Source organism: Bombina bombina, chromosome 9 (genome assembly GCF_027579735.1).
Source record: "Bombina bombina isolate aBomBom1 chromosome 9, aBomBom1.pri, whole genome shotgun sequence".
In the NCBI taxonomy this organism is placed as follows: Eukaryota; Metazoa; Chordata; class Amphibia; order Anura; family Bombinatoridae; genus Bombina; species Bombina bombina.
The window spans coordinates 51,875,347-51,891,267 of NC_069507.1; the positions used below are offsets into that span (position 1 = coordinate 51,875,347).

Below are 15,921 nucleotides of genomic sequence, written 5' to 3' on the forward strand. Positions count from 1 at the left end.
AATGCTAAGCATTATAAACAGTATCAAATAATCACACAACACAGAATATATAATTAAACCAAGTTAAATGAACAAAAACATTTGCTAAACTGCATTATGAACCTTATGAAATAATCACACAATACAGACTTTACTTGCATTTTTCTGCAAACAGTTCTTTCTGAACTGATTTATAGACCGGAAGATCTTGTTCCTATTGAAGCTGCTCGATAGCTCATGTCTAGCTAGCTACACTAATTCATTTCAGCCTTCTTGTGTGTATCTTTGCTGCAGCACAAGCAGACAGCTCCACCTACTGGCTATTTCAATCAATGCAATGCTTCTCAATGCTTTTCTATAGCAGTCACATGACTGGAAAAAAAGGTTGTTATTCTGAAATGGAGTAAATTGAACCGGCGTAAATCAAGTGTTACATATACACATATATATATATATATATATATATATATATATATATATATATATATATATATATATATATATATATATATATATATATATATATATATATATATTTTTTTTTTTATTATTTTTTTTTTATTTTTTTTTGTTACTATGCACAAATCTGTTGTCGACAGTGTTCTTTAGATGTCCTAAAATCTCAATAGCTGTTCTTGGTAATTAAGATAATCTCCTTTACTAAACAAAGGCATATTACTTCCTGATTTGTTTATCAGTCGTCCTTTTGTTTCCTGATTAGCTTATCACGTTCTGGCAAGTGTTCAGCAATGCTATAACAGAACATATTTTACTGTACTTATAACTTATTGCACGTGAGTTTCTACAGTTGATAATACAATAGTAAAATATTGCAGATTTCACAAATGAATCCTGCAATGTTGCAAGAAAAAATCCTGGTTCTTTTCCCCAGTGCACACCATCTAATATTACAGATTCAACTGTTAACAAATTCCAAACACACTTTCTTTGATTATTTTTTTTAGGACATTAATTTCTCAGCAGGACTTCAGTAAAGCTTTGCAAAGCCTTTGCATTTTTGCTTATTGCATATCACTGAACCAACCTTACTTGCTCCATATTCCCTGTAAGTATGACATTATTGGAAGCGGCAGACCTGAACTTGTAGCAATTCACCATTGTTATATATTTCTATTCTATATTATAAGGCCATTGAAATTACAAGGAATTTATTATCTGTGCTTATGGGGCAGTTTGGTGTTAGATTTCCAGACTGATGAAGATGGTTGTGAAAGGTCAATGCCAAATCTCACAGGTGGGTTGCAGCTGTCCTGGGCTATTTGCTTTGAGAACACTGAAGTCATTTTCTTTTGTGCGCAGTGTCAAGTCTAGGCTGTGTTTGAGTTAAGCAAGTATGTTTATTTATGAAAGCTTTTCCTGAGATCTCCACTATTTCCCTAGTATCCCACAATCCCAAATAAATTATAGTCTGACCATTCGAAGCCCCTAACAATGCAGTCTGATGCATTGATTCACTAAGATGCTGCAATAATGACTTTTCTTTACTGATATCTTTTATTTATATGATTATTTGTTTGGCGAAGTGTGGGGTGAATGTCCCAGAATACTATGCTTTATAGTGGGCATCCTTATATGAATTAAAGGGGAATAAAAGTATTTAAGAAAATAAATTTTTATCTATATGTTTATTTTTTTGGGGAAGTGTAGGGTGAATTTCCCAGAATAATATGCTTTATTTGGGGCATCCTTACAGGAATTAAAGGGAAATAAAATGATATAAGAAAATACATTATTTCATATTTTCAGCACAACATGACACCCACTGTCACTGCTTCCTGATAGATTGTAAAGAACTACTTAAAGGGACAGTATAATGCAAAACAGTTTTTTTTCTTAATGTGCTTCCAATACCAGCAGCAGAGTATAAAATGTATGATAAACTGCTTTTTTATGTTTGTTTTGTATATGAAATAGCTTCTTTCTTTTTTTACAAAAGAACTTATCCAAATGGGTTGAGCTTACATGGAAATCAGATCTCTTTATTTTATCACTGTCACACACGCACTTCTTTATATTATCTCTGTCTGTATAGTAAATCCTAATACTTAGAAAGAACAAAAGGAAATTAACATTAGTTATCTCTCCTACCTCCCACTGTGAGTGTAATTTCTTCCACAGCTTTTCTATAGGCTAAATTTAAGTATAGAAACTTTCCATATAAGTAGGGATATCACGGGCTAAATCAGCTATTTCAAATGCCAAAATAAAGGTAAACAAGCTAATATACTCCAGCACGTAAAATGAATCATTGGGAACAAATTTAGGGTAAAGTGTCTCCTTAAAGCAGAGATGGGGAACCTTGGCCCTCCAGATGTTTCAGAACTACATTTCCCATGATGCTCAAATGGACTGCAGAGTGCCTAAGCATCATGGGTAATTTAGTTCTGAAACATCAGGAGAGCCAAGGGTCCCCATCTCTGCTTAAAGAGACATAAAAAGTGCAAAACTATAATGTTTAAAATAGACCATTTTATTAATTCACTATTACTTGCATATAACTATGGGGTCATCACAATTCCTTAGAAACATTTATAAAATTATTTATCTACAAAATTACCCATAGACTATAATAGTGTTTTTCTAAAGCTTTAACCCCTATGTGATTAGTCCCTGCAAAGGGATTCAGCTTATAATAAAAGTCAGATCAAGAGCAGCAATGCTCTACTGAGAGCTAGCTGAGCACATCTGTTGAGACTGTGTGTAGCCACCTATCAACAGCTAGCTCCCAGTAGCGTATGATTGCTACAGTGCCTACCAAAGTATGATTCTTTAACAATGGATATAAAGAGAATAAAGTAACAGAAGTAAACATGCTCTGTATGCACCAAGAAGGTATAATGTTGGCTTTCCTGACCCTTTAATTAAAATGGGTCATATTGCAGATGGTTAAAGGGACGCTCAACCCAATTTTTTTCTTTCATGATTCAGATAGAGCATGCAATTTTAAGCAACTTTCTAATTTACTCCTATTATCAATTTTTTCTTCATTCTCTTGTTATCTTTATTTGAAAAGCAAGAATGTAAGTTTAGAAGCCGGCCCATTTTTGTTTCACAACCTGGGTTGTCCTTGCTGATTGGACAGCACAAATAAACAAGTGCTATGCAGTGTTCCGAACCAAAAATCGTCTGGCTCCTTAGCTTAGATGCTTTATTTTTCAAATAAAGATAGCAACTGAACAAAGAAAAATTGATAATAGCAATAAATAAGAAAGATGCTTAAAATTGCATGCTCTATCTGAATCATGAATGAAAAAAATTGGGTCTAGAGTCCTATTAACCCCTTAATGACCACAGCACTTTTCCATTTTCTGTCCGTTTGGGACCAAGGCTATTTTTACATTTCTGCGGTGTTTGTGTTTAGCTGTAATTTTCCCCTTACTCATTTAATGTACCCACACATATTATATACCGTTTTTCTCGCCATTAAATGGACTTTCAAAATATACCATTATTTTCATCATATCTTATAATTTACTATAAAAAAAATTATAAAATATGAGGAAAAAATGGAAAAAAACACACTTTTTCTAACATTGACCCCCAAAATCTGTTATACATCTACAACCACCAAAAAAAACATATGCTAAATAGTTTCTAAATTTTGTCCTGAGTTTAGAAATACCCAATGTTTACATGTTCTTTGCTTTTTTTGCAAGTTATAGGGCCATAAATACAAGTAGCACTTTGCTATTTCCAAACCACTTTTTTTCAGAATTAGCGATAGTTATATTAGAACACTGATATCTTTCAGGAATCCCTGAATATCCATTGACATGTATATATTTTTTTTAGAAGACATCCCAAAGTATTGATCTAGGCCCATTTTGGTATATTTCATGCCACCATTTCACTGCCAAATGCGATCAAGTAAAAAAAATTGTTCACTTTTTCACAATTTTTTTCACAAACTTTAGGTTTCTCACTGAAATTATTTACAAAAAACTTATGCAATTATAGCATTCATGGTTGTAAATGCTTCTCTGGGATCCCCTTTGTTCATAAATAGCAGACATATATGGCTTTGGTTTTGCTTTTTACTAATTAGAAGGCTGCTAAATGCGACTGCGCACCACACGTGTATTATGCCCAGCAGTGAAGGGGTTAATTAGGGAGCATGTAGGGAGCTTCTAGGGTTAATTTTAGCTTCAGTGTAGTGTAGTAGACAACCCCAAGTATTGATCTAGGCCCATTTTGGTATATTTCATGCCACCATTTCACCGCCAAATGCAATCAAATTAAAAAAAAACGCTAAATTTTTCACAATTTTAGGTTTCTCACGAAAATTATTTACAAACAGCAAGTGCAATTATGGCACAAATGGTTGTAAAAGGTTCTCTGGGATCCCCTTTGTTCAGAAATACCAGACATATATGACTTTGGCGTTGCTTTTTTGTAATTAGAAGGCCGCTAAGTGCTGCTGCGCATCACACGTGTATTATGGCTAGCAGTGAAGGGGTTAATTAGGTAGTTTGTAGGGAGCTTGCAGGGTTAATTTTAGCTTTAGTGTAGAGATCAGACTCCCACCTGACACATCAGACCCCCTGATCCCTCCCAAACAGCTCCCTTCCCTCCCCCACCCCACAATTGTCCCCGCCATCTTAAGTACTGGCAGAAAGTCTGCCAGTACTAAAATAAGTGTTTTTTTTTTAAAAAAAAAAAAAAATACATTTTCAGCATATTTACATATGCTAGTTTGTAGGATCCCCCCATAGCCCCCAACCTCTCTGATCCCTCCCAAAACAGCTCTCTAACCCCCCCCTCTGCCTTATTGGGGGCCATCTTGGGTACTGGCAGCTGTCTGCCAGTACCCAGTTTGCAAGAAAAATGGGTTTTTTTTTAATGATTATGTTATTTTTCTGTAGTGTAGCTTCCCCCACAGACCAATCCCCCACCCCCTGATTAAGGTATTTTATATAGATTAACACTATTTTTTATTAACTTAAACTTAAATTAAACTTTTAATACAAACTTTTTTTCTGTAGTGTAGCGGTTCCCACCCGCTCCCTCCCCGTGCACGCGCCCGCGCCTCCGATCACCCCCGCCCACGATCCCGCCCCCCTACACATCATCAAGGCCACCGATGGCCACCACCCGCCTCCCGAACCGGCTCCCACCCACCAACGAATTTAGCCGGTGATGTCCGGTGCAGAGAGGGCCACAGAGTGGCTCTCTCTGCACCGGATTGCTAAAAAAGGTTATTGCAGGATGCCTCAATATCGAGGCATCACTGCAATAACCGGAAAGCAACTGGAAGCGAGCAGGATCGCTTCCAGCTGCTTTCCAGACCAAGGACGTACGCCACACGTCCTCGGTCATTAAGTGTATTTTTTATGAGGACGTGTGGCGTACGTCCTTGGTCGTTAAGGGGTTAAATATATTGTTATGCTGAATCCTAACTTACTAGTTTAATAGTGTATTTAAATTACATGCCATCTGAATTTTGACTTTTATATCTCACTAAGGTCAAAATTAAAGGGATAGAAAGGTCAACCTTGAAATGTGCATGGGCACAGTTCTCATTGTTAAAAAAACTGCTCCATATAGTGCTTCAGACACATGCACACTCCTGAACCTACCTGCATGCTTTCAACAAAGGATAACAAGAAAATGAAGAAAATTGGATAATAGAACTAAATAAAACAAATTTTTAAAATGGTATGTTCTATCTGAATCATGAAAGAAAATGTAGGGGTTTTATGTCCCTTTAATGCCTTCCAATTTTAAATTGAAGCATATTTTGATTAGAAAAAAATGCTTCTAGTAAAGATGATTACTGTTTCAGCAGAACATGCACATATGCTGTGTGTGACTAGAGCACTGGTTTTAAAACCTGTTCTCAGGCCTCCCTAACAGGCCACATTTTCAGGATTAGCTTGTGTGAAAGCAGGTAAAATAGCCATGGTTACTAATCGGCTGATTATTTCACCTATAATGAGAACCTGGCCTGTTGGGGGTACTTAAGGAACACGATTGGGAAACACTGGACTAGAGCATCAGGATTTAATCGCCGTGTCTGCTCAGACAGCTGGCACTGGTGTGTATTGCATCAGTACAGACTCATTTTGTGTCATAAAAGCCACTGCAGACTGAGAAGGTGCGGTGTTTGAATACTCGGGCACTCACAGCATATGTGTGTATGCTTCTGGAAAAACCATAATCATTTTTACTAGAAACATTTTTGCTAATAGAAGAATAGTGTAACTATACTTCTATTTAAAATGTAAATGCACCCATGCATATATCAGTCTTGACCTATTCCTTTAAAGTGTCAGTAAACCTTAAAAATAATGTTTTATAATTCTGCACATAGTGCAGAATTATATAACATTATATTAGCCAAACTTTATAAAACCTAATGTACCCTTTTAATTTAACCCCCCCCCCGCTGTTTTACAGACCCGCTCTCTGTACTCTGCTGAGCGGGTCTGTTATATTCACACAGCGCATCGGGCCAGTTGTATAGTCACAGCCCGGCCCGACCACGCCATAGCACTAAGGGCAGCTCGCTCCTACTCTGTATGACAGCAGGAGTGAGCTGCACTTAGTCTTATGGCACGGTCGGTCCGGGCTGTGACTATACAGCTGGCCCGATGCGCTGTGTGAATATAACAGACCCGCTCAGCAGAGTACAGAGCGGGTCTGTAAAACAGCGGGGGGGGGGGTTAAATTAAAAGGGTACATTAGGTTTTATAAAGTTTGGCTAATATAATGTTATATAATTCTGCACTATGTGCAGAATTATATAACATTATTTTAAAGGTTTACTGTCCCTTTAAGCACTTACGTACAGAGAGTCTGACTGCACTAGTATTAAAAAATGTCAGTCTACATTTTCCTCTTTGTCTTGTCCCTAAAACTCACACACTGAAAGGGTGGTAGCGCTCAGCATTATTATCATTTTAAAAAGAGCGGCTACCTAAACGTATTCAGTTAGTTTCCCTCTTTTTATAGATTTACAAATAATAAACAACGTATGGGAATACACAAATAATTATTTGTTACCACAGTTGTGAAGGAAAACCATGTCAAGATTTGCATAATCAACACATACATGATAAAAAGACAATGCAATAGCACTTAGTCTGAATTTCAAATGAGTAGTAGATTTTTTTCAGTTATGTCGATTTCCACTCCTCCTGTATCATGTGACAGCCATCAGCCAATCACAAATGCATGTATGTATACTCTGTAAATCCTTGCACACGCTCAGTAGCATCTAGTGGCTCGTAAATATATAAAAAAAAAACTGTGCACATTTTGTTAGTGGAAGTACATTGGAAAATTGCTGCTCTATCTGAATCATGGAAGTTTAATTTTTGATTTGAGTGTCCCTTTAATTCAAGTTGAACAAGTAGCTTATTGTGGTGCAAGCAGCACAGTGATGTAAGTACAAAGTAAAAGAGAAGCAGAAAAACAATGTTACCAAACACATTCTTATCTTTTTAAGATAAAAATGTTATATGTGGTTTACAGATATATTTTTAAAAAAAAAAAAAAGGAGGAAAAAAACTTGTGTATAAGGCTTAGTGACCAATAAAAAAGAGGAACCTGTTCTAACAGCTTATTGTTGTAATTACAATAAACGGAACTTTTAGAAGTGAAGTTGAATTTAGGGGCAGAATTTAAAAAAAATATATATATTTGTTACTTATATGAAATAACTCTGTTTAAGCACATTTTTTTTTCTGTTTTATTTATTGATATTTTGTAACAGAGTTAAAGCTGTTTATTTTTATTTTAAACCTAACAGGAACAGTATGTAGATATTAAAGGACCAGTAAATACAATAGATTTGTATAATCAACAAATACATGATAAAAAGACCATGCAATAGCACTCAGTCGGAACTTCAAATGAGTATTAGATTTTTTTTCTGACAATTTTCAAAGTTATGTCGATTTTCACTCCCCCTGTATCATGTGACAGCCAATAGCCAATCACAAATGTATAGAAGTATATTCTGTGAATTCTTGCACATGCTCAGTAGGAGCTGGTGACTCAAAAAGTGTAAATATAAAAAGAATGTGCACATTTTGTTAATGGAAGTTAATTGCAAAGTTGTTTAAAATTGCAAGTTTTATCTGAATCATGAAAGTTTGATTTTGACTTGAGCGTCCCTTTAAAGGGACATGAAAACCCAACACTTTTCTTTCATGATTCAGAGCGTGTGATTTTAAACTTTCCAATTTGCTTCTATTATCTTAAATTGCTTAATTCTCTTGGTATCCTTAATTTAAAAGCATATCTAGGTAGGTTCGGGACCAGCAATGCATTAGAGAGCTAGCTGCTGATTGGTGGCTGCACAAAAATTCCTCTTTTCATTGGCTCACCAGATGTCCTTAGATAGCTCCCAATAGTACATAGCTGCTCCTTCAAAAAAGGGTACCAAGAAAATGAAGCAAATTGGAAAGTTGTTTAAAATCACGTTCTATATGAATCATGAAAGATAAAAAAAAAAATTGTGTTTCATGTCCCTTTTATAGAGACCGTAAACATGTTGCATTTGTAAGATGAAAACTTTAATTAAGGGGACATTCTAGCCAAAAACTTTCTTTCATGCTTTAGAAAGAGCATGCTATTTTAAACAGTTTTCTAATTTACTTCTGTTATTAAATTTGCTTCATTCTCGTGATATACTTGGTTGAAAAGCATATCTAGATATGCTCAGTATCTGCTGATTGGTGGCTGCACATAGATGCCTCTTGTTATTGGCTCTCCCATGTGCATTGCTATTTCTTCAACAAGGGATATCTAAAGAATGAAGCAAATTAGATAATAGAAGTAAATTGGAATGTTGTTTAAAATTGTACTCTATCTGAATCATGAAATAAATATTTTTGGTTTCATGGCCCTTTAAGTGCAGTTAGAATAAATAAATATTTGCAGTATACTTTTATTATATATTTTATCCCCTTTTGCTGTAATTTATCTATAAAACATGTGGGTTTCTATAAAGTAAATGTGCTGCCAAGTTACAATGTTTGCTTGCCTTATCTAATATCTTATGCTGAGGACCATTAGGGACAGGTAAAGTGCACAACAATGGTTGTGAAGTCAAAAGCAAAGTGAAAGGGACTGCAAATCCTGAGAAGTAAAATTACAGGGACAGTTCAGCCAAAAACTTTCTCCCCTTTAAATTATTCCCAATGATCCTTTTTACCTGCTAGAGTGTATTAAATTGGTTGCAAGTAGCTCCTTTACTCATATTTCAGCATTTGAAATAGCTGATTTAGCTTGTGGTTTCCCAACCTATACTGAAAGTTTTGATACTGGCGTATACGCTATTGAATAACCTAAGTAAGCACAGCCAGCAGAAGAGATTACACTCTCAGTGGGATGCAGGATAGTTAAGTAATAAAATGATAATTTTCCATTGTTCTCTCTATGTATTGAGCTTTGGTGTTCCAGACAAATATAAGATAAGGAAGCAAGTGTGTGTACATAAAAGTGATAACATAATGAGATCTGATATTACCTGAATCTCAACCCATTGTAATAGGCTGTGGTTTCAAAGCACAAAACCAGCTACTTCAGATACACATAAACCCGAAAATGCAATTTCTCAAATATTTTATACTCTGCAGTTGGTAGAACAAGTCATTTAAAATACATTTATGGAAAAACAATTTTACAGTGTACTGTCCCTTTAACATTTGTATATTCCAGAAAGCCATTGTTTGCAAACTTTATCTGTACTAAATTGTCATCAGCAGAAGAAATGAGATAAGGCAAATCTAGGTTTCATAGTGACGCCTTTTACAATACAGAAACTAAAACATTATGCTTATTTCTTCAATTTATAAAACTAACACTTTTAAAAATACAACTATTTTCTACTATAATCTTTACTTTAAATACATCAATTTACCGTTGAATTTCCCTTTTAAAAGGACATTAGACACCGCTTGATGTTCTTGGAGCCAAAAAGCTAATTCTTAACCTACAAATGCTGTAAAACAAATAAATGGTTTATCCCAGTGGTTCCCAAAGGGAGCCGTACTGTGCTTGAGGGGCGTTGGGTTTACTGAGGGCAGCACTAATAGGCATGAGAGATGGAAGGGGGTGCTGGGATTACCATAGGGAACACAAGTCAAAAATGCCTACGGTCTGCCCTTGTTCTACCTGCATGGCTTCAGAGGTGCCTCAGACATACAAATTTAGTTTTTGTTTTTTTAGAACTATGTTGTTATTTAAAGATTTTATAAGTTTAGATAAATAATATGCAAAGTATGATAAGAAAATAATACATTTGGGCAAAATTTATCATTGCTATTCTACTATATTTGCCCCTAAAAATGTGCGTGAGAAATAATGCCTATATTTATCATTCAAAAATGTGCCTAGAATTGGGCAAGTTTGACTGTAAAATTCTCCAGTTCTGTTCCCATTCTCCTCAAAGAATATGTGCTCAAATAAAAAGGGTTAAATTAGATCCTTTTAGTCATATATCCTATAGTACTCCTCATTCATTCGACCAATTACAAATGTATAATTTATTTTCTCCTATAGCGGACTGAAAGTTCTCCTGCAAATGCGTGGAAATTCTCCATAACTACTGCGTAGAACAGCATTAGAAATCCATTCTCTAGCTGTTGTACAAAAGAAAGGGGCTCTACAAGGCTCAAAAATAATATAAAACAAAGCGCAATAAGCAATAATATTATATATTGGGGTACAAAAATAATATAAAACAAAGCGCAATAAGCAATAATATTATATATTGGGGTACAAAAATAATATAAAACAAAGCGCAATAAGCAATAATATTATATATTGGGGTACAAAAATAATATAAAACAAAGCGCAATAAGCAATAATATTATATATTGGGGTACAAAAATAATATATAAAAGAAGCAAAAAAACAATGAAAACTTAGATCTATTTTCTTCCATGACAGTTTGTTGAAGAGGGGCGTTAAAGGGACATGAAACCCAAAATTTCTCTCTCATGATTTAGGTAGAACATACAATTTTAAACAACTTTCCAGTTTATTTCTATTATCAAATTTGATTCATTCTCTTGGTATCATTTGTTGAAGGAGCAGCGATGCACTACTGGTTACTGACTGAACACATGAGTGAGCCAATGACAATCCGTATAAATATGCAAACACCAATCAGCAGCTAGAACCTAGGTTCTTTGCTGCTCCTGAGCTTCCCCAGATAAACCTTTCAGCAAAGGATAACAAGAGAAGGAAGCAAATTAAATAATAGAAGTACATTGGAAAGTTGTTTAAAATTGTATGCTCTGTCTAAATCATGAAAGAAAAATGTTAGGTTTCTTGTCCCTTTAACAAAGCTACTAATGGGACTGTATAAATATTTCTAATGGTTTATATATGATTTTAAATGGGAACAGTTGCTTATTTTCAATGATAAATAAGGCACAGATACTAATCTGACTGGAGAAATTAATTTATCTTTACATCTTCCCAGCTCTCCTATGGAATAGAGCAAGAGCGAACATTTATTATTGAATAATTCTTTAACATTAAATTCAATGTCTATTTTGACAAGGTATCAACAAGAAGTTGTAATTGTTTTACAGGCTAAGCAAGTTTAATGTGAGAGATGTCATGTACTGGGAGCTTAAAGGGACACTCAATCAAAATTAAACTTTAATTATTCAGATAGAGCATGCCATTTTAAACAACTTTCCAATTTACTTCCATTAACAAAATGTGCACAGTATTTTTATATTTAAACTTTTTGAGTCACCAGCTCCTACTGAGCATGTGCAAGAATAAGTGTGTATGCATTTGTGAATGGCTGTCACATGGTACGTGTATGCATTTGTTATTGGCTGATGGCTGTCACATGGTACAGGGGGAGTGGAAAAAGACATAACTTAAAATTGTCAAAAAAAATCTACTCAATGGAAGTTTAGACTAAGTGCTATTGCTATTGTCTTGTTATCTTGCATTTGTTGATTATGCAAATCTACAGTGTTGACTGGTCCTTTAAAGGGATAGGAAAGTCAAAATTCAACTTGCATGATTCAGCTAGAGCAGGTCATTTTAATACACTTTTAAATTCACTTCTATTTTCAAATGTGCTTTGTTCTCTTGGTATTCCTTGTCGAAAAATAATACGCACATATTCTACACTAGTGGGAGCTAGCTGCTGTACCTCACGGCAAAACATACAGTGATCTGAGATGTCATAGCAGAAAATGCAGCATGTCTGCAGAAAGAGTAGGACCCATGCAGGAACTGTTAGACTTAGTGCTTTAACTTTGCAGCTCTACTCTTCAAACAGAGCTGTGTTCTGGCTGCACTGTTTAGGTGTTCCAGCGCATCAAGAGAAAAGTGCTGTTTGAAGTTAACAGACAAATATGCAGTAGCACTGTAAAGCAGCAGTGTATCTATTATTAACTAGCTTTTTTCAAACACTCCCCTAGCATTTCCCAGTCTGCAAAGCTGTTTGTTCTGAATGCAAGACATTCTGATGAGCATTGCACCTTTTTATTACTACATTTTGTATGTTAGACCAAGAGAAAAGGAAACAAATTTATTTAACCCCTTAAGGACCAGCGACGTACCCTGTATGTCGCTGGCCTTTTTTTGGGACTTGATTGTTTTATAGTGCGGTCTTGCCACCAGCGTTGAGACTGCTCTATTCCACAAAGCCTGCTGGAGGGAGAGTATTAATAGCGTGTTCTTGCTAGACTTGTGCTATTATGTCCTGAAAAAACCCTTAACAACCAGTGACATAAAGGGTACATTGTGGTCATTAAGGGGTTAAGAGACATTTTATAATTTAGTTTATCTGCAGCTAATTTGCAATGCAATTTACAACTACTGCACTATAGTATAAAACGTTAAAAATGGTTTCATTCCTTAGTCAACCAACACATTGCAATTGAACTGGTGCTTTAGTGTAACTGCCTAATTTAAAATTGAATTTTATTTAAAAACGGTCTGCAGAAAAATGTTCACTAAAAAAATCTCATCGCAGAAAGTGAAAAAACGAATTCTGCCACTGGGGCTGCTGATTGGTGCCTGCACACATTTAGCTCTTGTGATTAGTTAACTACATGTGTTCAGCTAGCTGCCAGTAGTGCAATGCTGTTCCTTCAGGAAATGATAACAAGAGAATGAAACAAATACATATTTTTTTTATTATTATTTTTTTTACATTTAACACAGAAAAAAAAATGTGAATCAGATTACATGTCTGCAAAAGGAGGTACCCTGTGCCCACAGTCTGTGAGATGGTCTGACCCCCTATTACTGTATATAGTGACACTGTTTAACCCACCAGTACTGTATATAGTGAGTCAGTGACACAGTCTGTAATCTGCCGGTGAGATGGCTGGCCTGACCCTACCTGCCGCAGTACTTTATAAAGTGAAAACAGTAGTCTGTGACATAGTCCAGCCCCCCCATACTGTATAGTGACACTTTTTACCCCCTCCCCCCATGCTGTAGGTTCCACAAACACACACATACGCATAAATACAAACACACACATAAACACCAATGGGTAAAACAGAAACACTAACCCTTGTAGTCAGAGACACTAGTGAAGCATCACGTCACACTCACATGATATCAATGCAGGCAGTGGCAGGTCGTTTTTTATTGCGACCTCTGCACCTCCTGTAGTTTCGCCCCTGACTTCGAGGTACCTCAAAGAATTTTAGAAAGGTAAATGTTAACTTGAGAGCTGTTCCTCTTGCTGAATGTGAAGGATAGACAGTTGCACTGTAAAATAATGCTTAAAAAAAACCCACAGAGATATTGAGAGGAATCTCTCCATGACAGTGAGTTTTCATAATTGTAACTGTTTTATACACACAGATTATAAGCAGTTCCTAGTTATAATTACACTAACATACACACAACAGTCTTTCAAATAACCTTGTGCTGAAAATGATCTGTTCCTTTAAAAAGTTACCCAACTCACGCTACTTATTAGGAATATAAATGATACTGGTTACATTCACGTCTTGATTAAACAGTTTATAATGTAGACAGTACAAAGCTATAAAGTTCACTGCCAAGTGACTGATTACCCCCCCCCATGCAATTGTCAGCCAGTTCTGTGATTTATTACTGATCTGAAACAATGATTCCTCACTCTTCTGCAGAGATACGACTACCATAACAAGACATACCGGTAATGTGGTGTCATTTTTTGTAATGAAAAGATGTAATTTAGATTTAAATATATCTAATTTCTTTGGAATTTTTTTATTGCTCCCAGCTAGAAATATTACTAATATGGCTTTAAAAGATATAGTAAAGTATGTATGTGTGTTTAATTATTTTATTTTATTAAACATTTAAATTCAGATTTTGTTGGACCAACTTGCATTGTTTTTCAGTCTACTACTTAAATTAATTTATCAGTGAAACAGCTTTAGAATCTACTTTCATTATTTATTTTGCCCCCTTTTTATGTAACTGAACTCTGAAAATCGAAGTTCTTCTAATTCTCAGAACTTGAAATGCACCCTGCTGGCATCTCAAGGCTAACACTGCTACATGTATTTCCCTAACTGGCTTAAACTGATAATAACTGAAAAACAATGCATTTTGTACTAACATTATGACTGTGGTTAGCCTTGTTGTCTGCAAATAGTGAGTGGTGTTTGTCAATTCAAAACCAACTGCAGTCAAAAGGTTATTAATTAATTTTAAAAACTTCTAGAGACTTGGCTGATGTTATTCAACAGCAATATGACAGAAATGTCTAAACTTGTAAATGTCTTCAATATCTTCTTTGCTGTAGCCATTTAGAGACAGGCACAAATTAGCTCCTACACCGATCAAGGAATTATTGTGCACAGTGTTGTAGGGTCAAGGTTCTAGATCCCACAGAATAAAGCCCCGCCCCCAAAGGGTACTGATTGTTCTACTAAATTCACCATTACAGTCCGTGGGGATTTTTGTAGGGTCACTTGATACATTTTTCTAAAGGATTGTAACTGGCCCCTAGGATAATATGTTGATTTATTTCCATACTATGGAAAAGCAATTACAAGCTGTTCTATGTCCCTTTAAAGGGAATGCAGTGTTCAAATGCTCCAATTTGTTAGACATATTACTATTTCATGAATGGTTATTAGTAACTACATTAGAACCCAACCAATGGGGTTAAAATACAGTTATACTTGCACTCATAAACCGCAACACATTGCAGCTCCTAACCACGGCATATTCTCTAGCAATGCTCATGTGTATGGGCTGCGAGACTGCACGTGTTACACACAGTTATTATTGTGCATTTTCGTAATTACAAAATGATCTAAAAATTCAAAGTATACATTTTATTTTTTACTTTCAATTTCTTCCTTTTTTTGGCTACTTCTTTCAATTGGAAATTTCTATTTGGTCAGAAATCTGAAACTTCCAACTTCCTACAAATCTCTCATAATACAGGAAAAGGTAGACTATTAAAGGGATATGAAAGTCAAAATAAACTTGCAGGATTCAGATAGAGCTGGTCATTTTAAGACACTTTTAAATTCACTTCTATTTTAAACTGTGCTTTGTTCTCTTTGTATCCGTTGTTGAAAAAGAAAATGTACAAATCCTATACCAGTGGGAGCTAGTTGATGATTGGTGCCTGCACACATTTGTCTCTTGTGATTCGCTGACTAGATGTGATCAGCTAGCTCCCAGTTGTGCATTTGTGCTCCTTGAACAAAGGATATCAAGAGAATTAAGCACATTTGATAAAAGAAGTAAATTGGGAAGTTGTTTTTGAAAATGTTCTTCTCTATCTAAATCCTGAAAGAAAGAAAAAAAGGGTTTCATGGCCCTTCAACATTCAGTGCAGATATATTTGTTCTGCCTAAGCAAATGTTTCTTGAAAGTGCGCTGCTCAGTTCAGGGTGAAAGAGCAAATACACAAAACAGCCATGTTGTGTTTGATAAACTAAATTATTTCCATACATCAATTAATAGTAATCT

At 35.4% G+C, this 15,921-nt stretch overlaps 1 protein-coding gene across 2 annotated transcripts in view; it reads right to left on the reverse strand.

Annotated features, from left to right (window-relative positions):
- Nucleotides 1-15,921, reverse strand: part of CSGALNACT2 (chondroitin sulfate N-acetylgalactosaminyltransferase 2) — a 136,677-nt gene that overhangs the window by 112,917 nt on the left and 7,839 nt on the right. Inside the window, exon 2 of one of the 2 annotated variants that reach the window (XM_053692093.1) lies at nucleotides 13,506-13,631. The exons of the other annotated variant lie outside the window; for it this stretch is intronic. The gene's annotated coding sequence lies outside the window, so the exon portion shown is untranslated. The remainder of the gene's footprint in view (nucleotides 1-13,505; nucleotides 13,632-15,921) is intronic. 2 annotated transcript variants of the gene reach the window in all.